General features: G+C 48.1%; 1 protein-coding gene and 1 long non-coding RNA gene across 2 annotated transcripts in view; one reads left to right on the top strand and one right to left on the bottom strand.

The window, feature by feature from the left end:
* The window catches only part of LOC119168072 (protein RCC2), a 103607-nt gene that overhangs the window by 10820 nt on the left and 76666 nt on the right, over window positions 1-16121 (bottom strand). The gene's annotated exons all lie outside the window — the stretch shown is intronic.
* The window catches only part of LOC142804260 (uncharacterized), a 376481-nt gene continuing 362622 nt past the window's right edge, over window positions 2263-16121 (top strand). Inside the window, exon 1 of the long non-coding RNA XR_012894552.1 lies at window positions 2263-2534. This is a non-coding gene — a long non-coding RNA (uncharacterized LOC142804260). The remainder of the gene's footprint in view (window positions 2535-16121) is intronic.

Genomic DNA, 16121 nt, shown 5'->3' with positions numbered 1-16121 from the left:
TGACGAACACGTGGGAGTTAATTGAGTTGGCGGATAAAATGGGACTGACGGGAGCGGAGTTTAGAGTATGGTACGAGGAGCGGATGGAGAGGGAGCGTGAGCAACGGGCTGCAGAACGAAAGGCGGCGAAGGAAAAGCTTGAATTGGTGCTTAGAGCTAAGAAGGAGGAGCTAGAGCGCGTAACGCGTGAAAATAAAGTGTTGCTAGAGCGTCAGACACGCATACTGAAGCAGCAGCTCCAATTAGAGAGGGTGGACTTCGAGCGGCGACTCGAGCTTGCGATGGCGAAAAGGGGGCAGCTGGCGATGCAGAAGGTCGAGCAAGCGGTGAATGTTTGCTCCGATAGCAGCGTTTGCTGGAGGGAAGTCGATTCCTGCAAGGTTGGCCTCGAGCCTCGCGACAGCCTTACTTCGGAGCGAGAAGCTCAGATAGAGGAAGGCAGAGAGGTGGACAGCCAAGAAGGCAGGAGTCATGAGGAGTTTGTTGAAGCGACGGAAAGCTTCTCTGGCTGGGAACATATTACTTCCGTTAGCTGCTTGGGGACCTCTGAGAGGCCAAGCACCTATGAAGAAGAGCGCCTGGATATGGGCGACCTAGAAGCTGTGGAAAATGTTGTGGAGCAAAGCTTCGATAGCAGGGAACGAAGAAGCTCCATTCAGAATGAGGTGTGTATCAGAACGTCTCAGAGGCCGAGCACATTTCGGGAAGGGGTAGGGCTACCTCTCAATAGCTCCATGGAAGGAGCGCTAGAACGTCATTGGGAAGATGGCAGCGAATGCCATGAAGGCTCTGATATAGTGGCCACTGATTGTTTTGTACCGACAGAGGTAGCAGCAGGCACCACGTCAATGGTCCTAGACCATACATATATCTCACTCAGAGAGAGAGGGGATTCTAGTTCACAGGATAGCGTAACTGCTATTTGTCCGAGAAAACACGATGGGAGTGCTGAAGCACTCTTCAAAATAAACAGTATCGAATCGGAGGTGGGCTCGATAGTAGGTATGGAGAATGCCAGACAGGGTCTTGAACCTGAGAACGTGATTGGTTTTGAACCTATAATTAAGTCCACTCAAGATGAGCTGTATAATGACCGAGCACAACGGCATCCCTTCTCAAGAATCCAGGAACCTCACACGCTTGTCGGAGCGTTTGGGCTTGCTGAGGGCACCCCGAGCTTGTGTTCATTAGATGGTGAATTAAAAGAAAGCATTTGTGTGAGAGATTGTGGCATTTGGACATTCGTGTCTCAGTGCGTTTCGTGTCGACGCCGACGGCTCGAGACCGCGCCCTGTTCCTCTGTGACCGGTAAGCGTTCATGTGGCCGGCGGGGGCGCAGACACGCGTTTCAGCGAAAGTGCATAAAAGCATGTTTGCCACAGTTACTTTCGAAACGTGCGAGAAGGGCAGTGCGTCTGGTTTGGGACGCGATAACCTGAGTGTAGGGTTAGAAAACCGGTAGCTCTTTCTGGACTTCGACTTTTAGATGCGGACACAAGTAGCTTTGTCCATAGTCGATTTTGTAGTAAAAAGGTTTATTCCGGGTTTCAGAACTTTTAAATGCAATTGGGTGAATCTAAAGTTTAAGTGTGGACATTTGGACGATGTAGCGAACTGTAGCCCGGTGATGTGTTGAACTGCGTGGTGCAAATATGTGGTTTAATTGTGACGTAGTGCAGAACGCGCACTCATCGGCAGTTTTTTTTTTTCTAAAAAAAAAAAAAAACTTGAATAAAAGGGGGGCGTATGTGATGTGTGGTGCGCGTTCAAAGTGCGCGCCTTCGAAAAGTGCGCGTCACGGAAAAAAAAAAAAAAAAAAAAACAAAAAAACAAAAGGAGAAATACCAGAGTGCACGTGCGGTGCTGCTTAAACAAGAATGACGACGTTAAAGAGCGTCAAGCACGAGGATGCGTGGCAGGACGTGAAGTAAACAAAAGGTAAAACATCCAATGGGCAGCGAACACGGAGATTTCAAGGCCTAATGGCTTGACACCACGAAACAGCAGTATCTCCAATGAGAACGAGACAAGTGGGCCAGAGCTGAAGCAGGAGCCTGGGGAGACCAGAGCAAGGGGAATTCGAGGCAGGCAGTGCAAGCGGAAGGTCGTCACCGGACCGGGCGCTGAAGATGGGCCGTTGGGTTCCGGACCCGAGCCTACAGGACTTCCACCGGCCGGGGCCTCCTGCTGTCGGGTTCCCGCTCCAAAGGACCGTGGCCATCCGGTCCTGAACTCCTTTCCAGAGCCTGCGGACTTCGGTTCCGGCAGGCGAGCTACAGCCGTCGGGCTCCGGGCCCGAGCTGTGCGCCCAGCTGCTTGACTAGGTCGACCCTAGTTCCCGGACGCGTCGCCACCAGCCTGCGTTCTCCCATCTCCGACGTGTCCACGCTCCTCAAGCCGAAACCATCACGATTTGGTAGGGCTTTTCGACGTGTCGCCAGCAGCCAGCGTTCCCTCGTCCTCGTCCAGCCCACGCATTGACGCAGGAGTCACGGCGTTCCGGTTTCTCATCACCGCCGAAAACCAACTTGTGGGTGAGACTGCACCGATACTCTTGCGCTACTCCCATCACTCAGCCCCTTTCGAACGTTAGGTTTAGTTACTGACTTTGAACGTTCTTGTTGGGTGTTTACAGATGTGTTTCGTCATGTCCAGTCAACTGTTTATTAAGTGTTTTGTTTTGTGAGGAATCTTTGCCTTTTTACTTTTCAATTAAACCTTTTGTGTGTTTCTTGGAAACCGAACGGCTTTGTCCTTATTAGAAAAACTCTCTGAGGCTCAGCCCGGGAGAAAAACAAATCAGCAACAAGAACCATGCATCACAGTGACAAAGTAGGAGAAGAAGAAAGTATGCGCCAGAGTGCGTAGGGTGTTCCGCCTTGTGGGCGAAGCCTTTTGTCTTTTGTGACAAAGGAGGAGAAGAAGAGGATTTCCACCTGAGGGGTGAAGGCTCGAGCTACAGGCAAGAGTGTGCGTCTACCGCTATCAAGCGAAGACGTGTGGCAACAGCTGCGTGTGTGAAGCCGACGTGTTTCCGGCGAAGAAGTTTGAAGCTTGGAGAGGGGCCAATTGAAGACGCGAGGTTTCCTGGAAAAGAAACTTCGGGGGCAGCGGAACGACAACAACGCTGGACTTTGAGTGAGTGATTCTCGGAAGAGTATCATCCAGACTTTTGTTCTAAGATAAGTTTTCTAACTCTTTAGTCTTTATGCATGCGACTGCATTGTAGCGTGTACTATTGTCTGTGTCCGTTGTTTCGAGTGTGGCTGATTGTACTGTGTAGTACATTGTTTGATTGGTGACATATTGTATTCAACTATTCTCGAGTGTGCATACTTGTGTATCGTTTTGATCTGCCATAACTGAGAATATAATTTCGTTTGTCTATCCACTCTCGGCTCTGACTTGTTCTTTGGGCCACAGCCGGCGTCCGCTGGCGCACCAAATAGGACCACTTCTAAATTGTCCACGCTTTCGTGGTGCGGTTCGGGGGGGCCGATACTTCAGCCCTTGGAATTAGCCCGGCGATCGCCTCCCGGATTAACGGGACCTGTGACAATTAATCTGGCGTCCGCAACAGGACCTTTTTGGTGCACAGAGTGTCCAAAGTAGTGAGAAAGAGCCTCGAGTGGTGATACTGCTATCGAAACGATTTTGTGTGTTGTTCAGTGTTCTCGTTAACGAGTGCAGGGGAGTGTTCCGATAGACTGATTTAGGCAGATACGTTTTGCACGCGGCAAGATTATTTGCGAGACACAATGGATCTCGAAAAGTTAGTCGCTCTTGGTGAGAAGATGGGTCTTTCTGGCGCCGAACTACGAAAGTGGGTCACCCAGAAGGAAAAAGAAGAAAAAGAGAGGGCCGATGAAGAAAAGCCAGCTGAGCTGGAAAAAGAAAGGTTGGCGGTCAAAAGAGCCAAAGCGGAAAAAGCTGAGTTGGAGAGAGAGAGGTTGGCAGCTGAGAGGGCCAAGGAAGAAAAAGCAGCTGAGTTGGAGAGAGAAAGGCTGGCCGCCGAAAGGGCGAGAGAAGAAAGAGAGGCAAAGGAGCGACAGCTGAAGGAAGAAAGAGAGCAGCAATTGAAGTTGGAGCTGGAGAGAGAAAAGTTGGCAGCCGAAAGGGCGAGAGAAGAAAGAGAGGCAAAGGAGCGACAGCTGAAAGAAGAAAGAGAGCAGCAATTGAAGTTGGAGCTGGAGAGAGAAAGACTGACAGCTGAGAGGGTGAAAGAAGAAAGAGAGGAAAGAGAACGGCAGCGACAGCACGAGATAGAAATCGAGCGGCTCCGTTTGCAACAACGAAGTGAAACTCCGGTCCAAGCTAGAGTTGAAAGCAGCGAACAGGAAGATCAAGGCTTCCACTTGAACCCAAGCAAGCTGCTCGTAGCGTTTGATGAAAGGAAGGACGACCTTGACGCATACCTTCACAGATTTGAGACGATTGCAAGGAGCCAGAATTGGCCGAAAAATCAATGGGCAACTGCTTTGAGTACTTGCTTGAGTGGTGTAGCGCTCAGTGTGTACGGTAGGCTGACGCCGACCGATGCAGCCAACTATGCAAAGGTGAAAGCTGCTTTGCTGAAGCGATTTAGATTTACTGTGGAATGTTTCCGGGACACATTTCGGACAGGAAAGCCCGCTGATGGTGAGACGGCTACGCAGTACGCCGGCCGACTTAGCCATCATTTCGACAGATGGATTGAACTTTCAGGGACAGCGCAGGAGTACGATTGGACAGTGAAACATGGACCTATTACCCTATCTAGGAATCTGGGGAAATGAGACGAAAAAATCGGCCCTCCCGGGCTGCTCAGTGCTTGTTCATGGTGCTTGTTCTATGGAGAGCCTTGTAATGTAGAGTTTTTCAATGTAGAGCTTTTCAATGTAGAGCTTCGGGCCAGAGAGCTATTGCCATGTAAATAATGTAATAAACCCTTCTACTAAGTCCAACCTTCCTGCCTCGACATATCAATCCTAGATCTCCGGTGCCTGCAAACCCCTACCGCAACAATATTGTCACGGGGTTGTGACGTGGATGAGGGAAACAGGCTACAGGTCGAATAATATACTGTTTATTCAGGCCAAACTTGTGGCCACGTGAAACGAAAATCAGATTAGAGCAAGAAGCTGGCACTGATAGCGGCGAGCAGGGCGTGGGCCGTTGATCAACTGACAAAGGGCCACGTAGGTTCCTGAATAATCTGTAATGTTCACGAAGTGGGTGTGATCTTAACAAAACGATCTACTACGGTTTCGCAGCTTCTCGAACATCGTAGGCGCAGTTTGCGCTGAACGTAGTGTAACGAGGCGATAACAAAATTTGAAGAAAGGAATGTGGCAATATACAGTCCATGATCAATTTTTCGGACGCCCGAAATTCCGGACATGCCTGATTTCCCGAGTCATTCATGGCACTGTCAAGTGTCCCATAGAGTCAATGTATTAAAAAGTCTGCAATTCTGAACGTTTATAGCTTTTGCCTATAATAAAGAACTGAGACAGACAGAACTGTTATTTCAGACCAGGTAGGAATGTAGGTCTAGCCAGCAAAAAAAGCAACAACGTCCAGGCTGAGCGCCTCGTGCTTAACACTGACGATGTGTTTGCTGAGCTATGCATGACGCACTACTTCTTCATTACATATTTCCCTCTCGCTGAAGATGGAGCCAAGTAGTTGTTCTAAGGTGTCGTGAGGACAAGTGGTTCGTGATACGGTTCAAGACGATCCACGTGTACGATTTTGCGGCCTCGGCGACGCAGGTCCAAAGTAGGCATGAGGGGTTCGATGAGATAGTTGACAGCGGAAGTTTGCTCTATGACGTGATAAGGCCCATGGTACCTGCTGACAAACTTTGTTGATATACCAGGAGCAGCAGTGGGAGGCAGCCACAGCCAAACAAGAGAGTTGGGCGAAAAGTGGCAGTGGGATCGTCCATCGTCGTGACGAAATTTCTGTAGCCCTTGTTGTGTTGTAAGGATGCGAGCTAATTGCCGACATTCTTCCGCATGCCGAGCGGCTTCGGAAACTGCTCTGCTTTTGGATTGATTGGGTAGGTAGGGGAGAATGGTGTCGATTGGAGATGATGGCTCTTGACGATAGAGTAAAAAGAAGGGAGAAAAGCCTGTCGTTGCTTGAAGTGCCATGTTGTAAGCGTATGTTACGTAGGGAAAGATAAGATCCCAGTTGGTGTGGTCAGAGGCGACATACATAGAAAGCATGTCACCAAGAGTGCAGTTGAAACGTTCGGTCAAGCCGTTCGTTTGTGGGTGATATGCGGTAGTACAGCGGTGAACCGCATGGCATTCAGCAAGAAGTTCTTGAATAACATACGCGAGAAAGACACGGGCTCGGTCGCTCAAAAGTTTACGCGGAGCGCCGCGACGCAGAACAAAACGTTGGAGCAGAAAAGATGCAACGTCACGTGCTGTCGCGGCTAGTAGAGTGGCCGTTTCTGCATATCTCGTGAGATGGTCCATCGCTACAATAATGTAGCGATTCCCAGCTGATGTATATGGCAGAGGACCATAAAGATCTATCTATTCCAACCCCATCGAATGGTCGCACTGGGCATGTTAATGGCTGCATTGGTGCAGTAAAACGGCTAGGATCGTGCTTGCGGCGTTGGCACTCTGTGCAAGATCGAATGTACTTTTGAACGAATGTGCACATGCCGCGCCAATAAAACGGAAAGCGTAGCCTGGTGTAGGTTTTAAACAAACCGGGGTGTGCACACTGCGGATCGGCATGGATAGCAGCACATATGCTGGCACAGAGATGCCTGAGTATGACGAGCAGCCGTTTGCGGCCGTCAGGGTGGTAGTTGCGGTGATAAAGTACTCCATCCCGGATGGCCAAGTGGGAGGCTTGTTGGTGTATTGTTGGAGATAGCGGGTGGGCGAGTGTTTCAGATAGGTAATCCATCAGAGACGCAACCAACGAATCTTTGCGCTGCTCCGCAGCCATGTTGATGGGTCCTGATAGTGGAAGTAAGTTGTCTTGGATGGAGACACTCGCAATATCAGTAGAAACGGGCAAACGGGAAAGAGCATCGGCGTCGGCATGCTTCTGGCCTCAGCGATAAATGACACAGATGTCATACTCTTCGAGCCGTAAAGCCCATCGTGCCAAGTGTCCGGAGGGATCCTTGAGGGAGGATAGCCAGCAGAGCGCGTGGTGATCGCTAAAGACATCGAAAGGGCGGCTGCACAGATAAGGCCGAAATTTCGTAATGGCTTAGATGATCGCTAGGCATTCTTTCTTAGTTACCGAATAATTTGCTTCTATTCTTGTAAGAGTGCGGCTCGTGTACGCAACAACATATTCTTGGTAATCAGGCTCTCGTTGGGCGAGTACAGCGTCAAGACCGGCACCACTAGCATTCGTGTGGATTGCTGTGGGAGCGCTTGAATCGAAATGTCGCAGTATGGGTGGTGTTGTAAGCAGTTCACAGAGCTTCACAAAGGCACTGTCGCAGGCTGGAGACCACGCAGATAGATTGCGGTCTCCCTGAAGTGTCTGTCAGAGGTGCCATAATCGAGGCGAAATCCTGGACGAAGCAGCGGTAGTATGAGCAAAGCCCAATGGGACTACACAGCTCCTTGAGAGATGCGGGCCTCAGGAACTCGCTAACAGCACGTAGCTTAGCGGGTGAGGAAGAACGCCATTCTTCGACACGACATGTCTGAGAATGGTCAGCTTTCGTGCTGCAAAGTGACACTTCTTCAAGTTTAGTTGGAGGCCTGCTGCAGAAAGGCAGCGTAGAACCTGTTCCAAGTAACGGAGGTGAGTGGGAAAATCAGGCGAGAACACCACGACATCATCTAAGTAGCACAAACACGTCTTCCATTTGAGGCCTCGTAGGATAGTGTTCATCACACGCTCAAATGATGCCGGCACATTGCATAGGCCGAATGGCATCACGTTAAATTCGTATAAGTCGTCTGGTGTAACAAAGGCAGTTTCTGGTCTGTCATCCGGATTCATGGGCACTTGCCAATGCCAAGAGCGTTGATCAAGAGAGGAAAAGAACTCTGCGCCTTGTAAAGAGTCGAGGGAGTCATTGATCCGAGGCAAAAGGAAACATCCTTTCGTGTTATTTTTTTTTTAGACGATGATAATCTATGCAAAAGCCTAGCGTGCCATCTTTCATTTTAACTAAAACAGCCAACGACGCCCAAGGACTATTTGATAGTTGATCGACGCCGCGCTTTAGCCTGTCACCTACTTTTTCATTGATGACACTGTGTTCAGTCGGTGAAACACGGTACAGTCACTGCGATAGTGGTGGGTGATTACCTGTGTCAATCTGGTGGCATACAGTAGATGTTCGACCTAAGGTAGCGCTGTTACTGTCAAAAAATGGCCGAAATTTGTCAAGGAGGTTCAAAAGCTCCCACCTCTGTGGTGGGTTTAGGCCTTTGTCGATGACACTGTTGAAAATGTCGGCAGTTGAAGGGCCATTCCCCGAACTACGGGAGAGGGCGCTGACTTCCGACGATCCATCTGAAACGTCAAGTGTAGCGATGATTTCGAATGATTCGATTGAGCCTATACATTCGCCCCGAAACAGCGTAATCATGAATGGGAACACACTCTTCACAGGCACGTCAGTCGCACCACCTTGAAGAGTAACGAGAGCGGTTGGGAGCGGCGATAAGTGGCAATGAACGAAAGCAACGAAAGGCCTGAAGAATACGGTAGTGTCGACGAAGGCGGAACACGACACAGGTGCGAAGACAATAGCGAGCGGAGGGATATGGGTGTCGTCACTAATGACCAACTTCGCGTAGGAAGGGCGATCGTCCACAGGTAGAGCATCACCAAGGGGACAAAAGACTACTTCGGCATGGGCGCAATCAATGACGACTTGGTGAAGGGAGAGAAAATCCCAGCCTAAAATGATGTTGTGAAAACAGTTGCTACAAACTGCACTGTGTAGGGCACTCCTTAAATTACAAGTCTGGCGGTACATGCGGTGTTGCGACCGAGGTTTGCAGGCACCGGAGGTCCGGGATGAAGTTGTCGAGGCAGGAGGAAGAGAGGCTTGAAGAGGGTTTATTTACACTATATACAAGGTGAGCTCTCGTACATAATGAGCTCTTTCTTACATGGCGAGCTTTGGAATCTGGCGTTCCTCTACATGGTGCTCCTCCGAATGAGCCAGGTGGCTCATTATAAAGGGTATGTGCTCCCCAGATCCCTAGATCAGGGAACACGTGCAGATGGTACAGTCCAATCACACATCACACACAACTGGCGAGGGGGACAAGCATGCACGGCCCATGTGAATGTCCAATATTGCGCCGTGATCACTGCAATCCAAGGTGGTGCCAGCGGGGCTCCTCCTCGTCGTGTGTGGGCCGCTGGTCGAGGGGTCCCAAGCTCATGACAGCATACATCAAAGGGTCCGCCGAACTGCTCGCTCAATTAGCGGGGCGATTTGCGGCGGCCGACGCAGTCTCTTCCAAGGAAGATGCTGTACTTGTTGTCCTCTTTCGAACGGCTTATGGCGTCGTGGCGACACGACGTCTCACCCTCCGGCTAGGAGGGACAATGCCTGGCAGTCATAGGCAGCCGGCCTGTCGGCTACTTGTTTGAAGATCCAAAGAGCGCCGCTCCATCGTCAGCTCCGGCGCCAGTCACAACAGCGGCCACAGGCTGCACAGGCTGTGCACTGGCAGTACGAAGACACGAACCCAAATAGGGCGTTGTCACTTTTCGAATTGAACAGCAAACTTTTTCGGCAATGACAGAAATGGCCACACCAGTATCAATAAGGGCAAGTACAGGTAAACCTTCAAGAACGGCACTAATTACATTTGGCGGCGAACAAAGAGGGCTAGTGCTTTGCGATGAGGACGCAGTTCTTGCCTCGGGAACTGCGTCATTTAGTTTTCCGCATCGATTGTAGGGGGGCGTCGGCGCATCGGGGAGGGCCAGTGACGGCGTGGAGAAGGAGATCGGCGATCAGAAGGTGGTCGGTGGCTTGGTCGAGGAGGGTGCAGTTCGGGGTCTGGAGTGTAGCGAAACGTGTGGTCATACTCATACGAACGTGGGTTTTCACATGAATGAAGTGGGTGGCGGCAGCACAGATGCGCGACGTGTCCGGGTAGACCACAGGAAAAGCAGATCGGTCGGTTGTCGGCAGTGCGCCATGGATTAGGGACTTGGTGGACTGGAGGTCGTGGCGGCTGGGCGGCATAAACAGGAGCAGGCAGTGGAGGCGGTGCTCGGAAAATCTGTGGTCGTGGTCGTGCTGCTGCTTCGGCATACGTCAATGGTGCATCGACTGGTGGCACCAGCTGCGGAGGAAGGACCTCAGACACTTGGTCTTGTATAATAGTACGTAGTGTAGGGCTAAGCGGCGCACTGCGCTCCGGTAGGCCGGAGATGAGCAACAGCTGGCGGGCAACTTCTTCGCGCACAAAATCTTTTATCTGCGAGAGAAGGACGGGATTTGCGAGGGAGTCAAGCCGGACATCGATTTCTGATGCGGGCCAGCACGGCGGGTAACGAGACATTGCCGGCAGAGCTCATCATAGCTTTGACAGAGCTCAGTAACTTGAGCGACAGTAGCCGGCCTTTTTGAAATGAGCATCTGGAATGCGTCCTCGTCGATACCCATAAAAATATGCTTGATGCGGACCACCTCTGTCATGTTCGCATTGATGCGTTTGCACAAGTCAATGATGTCTTCTATGGTGAAATTCTCACCAGGCAGTTGAGATTTTGACTGAAGGCGCTGCTCCGCACGAAGTTTGCGGACAGCAGGACGAACAAAGACCTCGCTAAATTTTGTCTTGAATGCTGTCCAGGTTGGAACGTCGGTTTCATGGTTCCGAAGCCACAAGTGGGCAATGCCACTGAGGTGAATGCCGACGGCGGCCAGTCTCGACGCTTCGTCCCATTTGTTCAAGACACTCACGAGTTCGTAGGTAGCCAGCCAGTCGTCGACGTCCTGGTCGTCAGTGCCACTGAATATGGGAGGGTCCCACTGACGGACTGCGCCGGAGCACACGATAACCTGGCGAGCAATAGGCGGAGGGCTGATGGCAGATGCAGTGGTCATAGCAGCAGGTTGAGTCCGGCTTCACAACTCCAGGATTGCGAGGAGACCCAGCAAACTCCACCAAATATAATAAAGAACTGAGACAGTCAGAACTGTTATTTCAGACCAGGTAGGAGCGAAAGTAGCGACAACGTTGGGCCGAGCGTCTCGTGCTTATCACTGACGATGTGTTTGCCGAGCTATGCATGACCCACTACTTTTTCATTACATGCCATCTAATTTTCTAGACATTTTACCGCTAACCGCACACTCGCAGTCACTATCGATGCCTCCATTTTGGTTGTTTTCGTACCCTCAAGCCTACCGCGCCGCGGCTGCGGTACTCTTGAAACCACAAATACTGCAATCCAGCGCACGCCAATCCGTTGCCAGCCTAACTTAGTCAAACCTGTGGCCACAGCCGCACGGTGCTGCACAGCCAGTGCACCAGCAGCGAAAGAAGCTAAGCTGATGATTTATGGTCTGCTGTCAACGTGATTGCAGATTCATGAAATGCGGCTATGCAACAGACCCTCCAGAAATGTTTTCGCTACGGGAGCTTGATATTAGACGCCGAGATGGCTCTCTTCCCCAGTGGACAGCGTGTGCGACGAACTTCCATCCACGAACATTGCCTTCGACGATCTGCACACTGCCAGTGTTTCGATTCTAGCCAGGATAACCTTTGGCTTCGCCAATGCTAACGAAGACCTCGAGCTGTGTGCATTGTTGACCAATAATGAAACTGTTCGTCAAGTTGTGAGGGATTCTGACAACTCCGACACTGAGATCTAAGAAGCAGCGCCTACACAGTCAACTAGCTCCGAGTTGACGCGAGCACTGACACTGTTCGCGGTGCACAGTGACAGCATGAAGTTAGCTCAAAATAAGGCAGACATCGTCACAGGAAAGCAGAACGCCATACAAATGAGTTTTTTTTTTTTGTGTGAGTGCCTAAGTGTTTGGAAATGCAGCAGTGCCGGCAACATCAAATATTTTTTAAATTTTCTTGAGTTTTTTTTTAAAATACCAACGGCTCTTTTCAGAGCACCTAAACGATGCTTTTGCTAAATTGCTATAAAGATCTTGTACTCTTGCAGTGCACTTCTCAGTCAGCGAAAAATACCCTTTAAAAAAGTGTGTTTTCGCTAGCATTCGTTTTTCCAAATTGCCCACGTTTTCATGGTTTGTTGAGTGTCTGCAAAATCGGACGTCGACTGTACATATACTTATCCAGCACAAGAGGGCGATGGCGAAAATCAGCTGAGAGTGCCAACAACATCAGATATTTCTTAAATTTTCTATGTTTAGTTTTTTTTTAAATACCAATGGCTCTTTTCAGAGCACCTATACGATGCTTTTGCTGAATTGGTATGAGAATCTTGTAATCCTGCAGTGAATTTCTTTGTCAGCGAAAAATACCCATTCAAAAAGTGTGTTTTTGCTTGCATTCGTTTTTAGAAATTGCCAGACTTTTCAGACATTTTCATGGTTTGTTGAGTGTCTGCAAAATCGGACGTCAACTGTACATATGCATATCCAGCACATGAGGGCGATGGCAAAAACCAGCCGAGAGTGTCCATATAATTGCTATTGCAATAAAATGTTTTGGCTACTTGGATATTTCTGATTACTCTTTAGTTTCCTTGATTTCAACTGAACTATCAATTTGCATGGTCCATAGACAGTAGCACTGTACAGCAAATACAAACATGAACGTCACGAGGAGGATTAGCGGATGCATTTTTATGTGGCTAGAGTAGATTCTGCTGACACTTGCCAAGTATGCTGAGTGGCCTTTGTTTGTCTTCCTCATGCTCACTATGGTCAAGACTGGCTATATCAAACACATGACTCATGTGCTCATGTGCACAGACCAGGTTCTCAATAAAAAGCCTGCAAAAAAGAACTTCACCTTCTTTTTATCGAGATATGCGAGTGAAAAATGCGTGGCAACAAAAAGGCCAGCCTGCATCTTGTTGATACGGCAGGTTGTATAACATTTTATGATGCTGACGCGACGCATACTGTCTTGGAAGGCTAAGACAGCACACAGTGGACACAGGCAGAAGACACTCACTTACCCACGTCTGCGACTCTTTCAGTGATATTTTCCTGCTTTCCGAGCGAGCAACTCAGGGTTTCATGCCTTGTGAAAGTCATGTTGGCCCAATAAAGTTTTGTACCATTGTTTTTAAAATATCTATACTGCAGAAGTTTCTGTTAATATCTACAAAGTGCTTTCCCATTTCTGCCCTTAGCCAATGAAAATGTGTCTTGTCTAAGGAAACTCAAATAACTTGCAAGAACAACAAAAAATGCAGGTTTTGTTAAACCTCTGTCCTTGGTTATGACTGGCTGACCATGGTCATGGGTAGCTACATGGCAGACATAGCAAGAGTGAATCTATCAACTGTGGTTATTGCTAACCAAGCTCTCTTTACTCTCACAAACAGATAGGATGACCGGTTTACATAGAGCCGTGACCCAGTGCAAGTTAATCATTTAACTGTGGTTATTGCTAACCTAGATTTGTTTACTCTAACAAACTAAGAAACAGACAATATGGGCAGTTCACAAAGAGCCACGACCAGGAGAAAGTCAATTGGAAGCTTCATGGTGTTTGAGGTTTTTACAGCGAAAGCTGTTATTAGATCACAACTTAGGCCACGCTCAGTTGTCCGCCACCATTGCCACAAGTGTCTGTAACCACATCGCACGAAATTAGAAAAAAAAATGATGTGATAAAGAGGATTCACCATTGTATGGCTAAGAAAAAAGTACAGCATATCCACGGAGTCAATGATGATGATTGGGGCAAAGCTTTGTAGGGTTTCATTGGTAAACCGTGAATCGTCCGCTCGTCTGTCACTCACTTTAGTGCCACCTGCTGAGTGAGTCATACAATTAGGTAGTTACGAACCGGCCAGAAGAGACATGCAGGTACAGACCCACAACTTTAGAAGCCAAGCTCCTAAAAAAAGATTATTCTGTTCTCAACAGTTATTAGCAAGAGCTTTGTTGGAGATTTCTTTAGGAGAATTGCTCTGTGCACAGTTAGTGTCTGGCCACAACACAGAGCCAGATGTTCCAAATACGTCGCTGAATATGAAATGAATGAATAAACTGTCGTTGAGGTGTAGAGGGACTTTCCTGTACCACAATAAATGCCGAGGATGTGCCCAGACTTCTTGCTGTCCTTAAGTATAGCTCGTGATTTGAGCAGCTTGCTTAATTGGACCAACTCAACACGTGTAGCAACGGGAAGCTGCAATTGTAGTAACTGCAGTTAATCTTGTAAACTGCAGGTAAGTGTAACACCTCAACAGCAGTTAAGCATAGAAGCTGCCCGTACAGCACAGATATTAGTAAATATTACTTACATGAACTATATTTATTCGAATCTAGGCCCAAGGCATTTTTGTATCATACTGTAGGGCCAACTTAGATTTGAGGATATTGATAAACACGCCAAGTTCCAAGTAATATTGAGAGAAGCAGTGCAGAATTAGCACCACCTAGTAAAGACAATATTCAAACTGTTATAAGCAGAGCCAGCACATAACATAACTACAGTAAAACATCATTAATTCAGGCTTCACAGGACCGGAGAGGAGGTTCATGTTAACCGAGGGCATGAATTATCGCGAGTACAAACAAAACACTTAAAATGTTTTCTGCATTATCATAATTTTATTTTTTAAATGTTTAGAAAGGGAAAGAAGACAACGACCAGGTTGTAGCACAAAGCCACAAGGAAATCCGTGCAGATTTCCCAGAAAAAAAAAAAGCGTCTTAGTTGCCAAAAAATATGTCCTGGTTCCTAAGTTCGAACCCAGGACCATTGCCCTCTGGGGCTGTCGCTATACCAAGTGAGCTAACCAGGAAGCTAGTACATGACAGCGCAAGGGCAAATTCATCGACAACATAAAGCACGAAGCACATGGGCACAAGTATTGCAATGAATTCTGCGGAAACTCGCAAGGTGGTGGAAGGGTTAAGAAAGGTACACAAGACAACCACCTATTTGTAGCACGAAGCCACGGAAATCCGTACAGATTTCTCCGAAAGAAAAAGCTTCTGCGACGTTGAAAAATTCGTCTCATTCTGGGGTTAAAGCCAAGAAGCCAGGTGACAATTTCCAGAGAACTATAGACAATGAGCTCACTTAGCAGCCAGCTTGCACTCTTTAAAAGCACTTCAACCCTATTTCGAGTTCAATAACAATCTTCTTCTTTTTTTTTTTTTTGCCGTGAAAGCAGAGAAACTAATTTTGCAAAAGGAAATCAAAATAAGGCGTATGTAATTAAAAAAAAAAGCTTGCATTTTTAAATCTGATCTCCATTGAAAGTGTGTCCAAAGATGCTTCTTGACAACACTAAGGTAGTAGACTTACAATTGCATGCAAATAAGAGAAAGCATTCGCTTGGCTCAACTTGATCTTTCAGTACAGTATTTACACTATTTAATGAGGGTGCATCCAAGTTCGCTGGTTCATAAAGGATATAATCATGAATATATTTTTAAAACAACTAATTTATAGCACAGCCCTATGTTGACAATTCGAAACCAAGAAAAAAAAAAGAGAAAGGTAAGCACAATTATCTTTTAAAGAATAAAAATGATTATTTTCCTGGCAGTTCGTTTCCTTGGGTGAGCCTCAATCACATGCGAAAACCGTCAATAGTGACTTTTCCAGATGAACGTGCAGCTGAAGATCTCTGTTCATACTTTCTTTGCTGATAAAAATCCTTCCCTTTCCCCACCTGCAGGCTAGAAATACGCAAGCCACAAAAGACATCGCTGCCCACAAACAACAAATGAACTAGAGACATATTGGCAGTAGTGATGTCACTTGTGGCTTTGAAAGCTAGAAAAAGCGTAGCCTCCAAGACGTGCGCACTCGTCATTGAACAAAGAACAGGCGGTGGCATGGCGTCTACTCCAGACCCATACGTTTTCTAGTCTGGTAACAATGAACCGCTGCGTGTTCGAACTTCACTCGGACAAGTGTAAATTTTGCAACAACAGGGTGGACTTCAGCCACATTTTATGGGCGTGCCCGCAGGCCCCCATGAGA

The sequence above is a fragment of the Rhipicephalus microplus genome, chromosome 3 (assembly GCF_043290135.1).
Source record: "Rhipicephalus microplus isolate Deutch F79 chromosome 3, USDA_Rmic, whole genome shotgun sequence".
NCBI lineage: Eukaryota > Metazoa > Arthropoda > Arachnida > Ixodida > Ixodidae > Rhipicephalus > Rhipicephalus microplus.
The sequence above is the reverse complement of the archived record's forward strand: the minus strand, read 5'-3'. Positions and strand labels throughout refer to the sequence as shown.